The sequence below is a fragment of the Pediculus humanus genome, genomic scaffold, assembly GCF_000006295.1.
Source record: "Pediculus humanus corporis 1103172107477 genomic scaffold, whole genome shotgun sequence".
NCBI classification, from domain to species: Eukaryota; Metazoa; Arthropoda; class Insecta; order Psocodea; family Pediculidae; genus Pediculus; species Pediculus humanus.
The window spans coordinates 371,901-372,800 of NW_002987095.1; positions in this window are offsets into that span (position 1 = coordinate 371,901).

Consider the following 900-nt stretch of genomic DNA (forward strand, 5'->3'; position numbering starts at 1 on the left):
TTAAAAATGTTTATAAATAAAACAAAATTATTTCACATTTATATATTTTTTTTTTTTTAAAAAAAATGAAAGATTTAAATAAATCACGAACGTGAAATATAGTTTTATTACCAAAAATTGACTTTAAAAAAAAAAAACCAAAAAAATTTTTAAAGTTTTCTAAAGGTTAACAATGATTTAAGTATATATAAATCTCATGCATAAATCATAATATGAATGAATTGCTTTACCTTAAACGAGAATGAAGGGGGAAAAAAAAAATGGCAGGGAAAAAAATTCCCTGCCCTATTTTCTATTTCCCTTTCCTCCCAAAAAAAAAAATCTTTTAAATTGCATCAAATTCTTTTATTTCAACGTAACCAAAAATGTAATTTTTCTTTTTTTTTTTTTGTAATAAAAAATCTTTACTCGAATTTTACCGAACAAACAAACAAACAAACAAACAACGTTACAAAAAAAAAAAAAAAAGATTTTTTTCCCTTCCGTTTTTTATTTTTTTTTTTTTTTTTTTCGTTTTTAAAAATGGCGTTGAAAAAAAATTTTTTTTTTTCTTCTGTTTTTTTTTTTTTTTTTTTCATTTCAATAACGATCACAAAGCATCATCGAATAATTAATTAATTAATTAATAATAAAGTTAATTAATTTAACGTATCGAATTAATAATAATATTAATAATAAAGGAAAATTGGATTTTTTTTTTCTCCCAACCCACCCACCCCATTATTATTTCTTTCTTTCTTTGTTTGTTGATAATTTTATATATATAAGAAAATAGGGGAAGTGGGAGGGGGAAGAGGGGGGGGAAAGCATTGTTTTATCGATAAGAAAAAACGATCTTTATATGCTTTCCACTTAATAATAATAATATTATTAAAACCGTTAATCTGATTTTTGATAAAA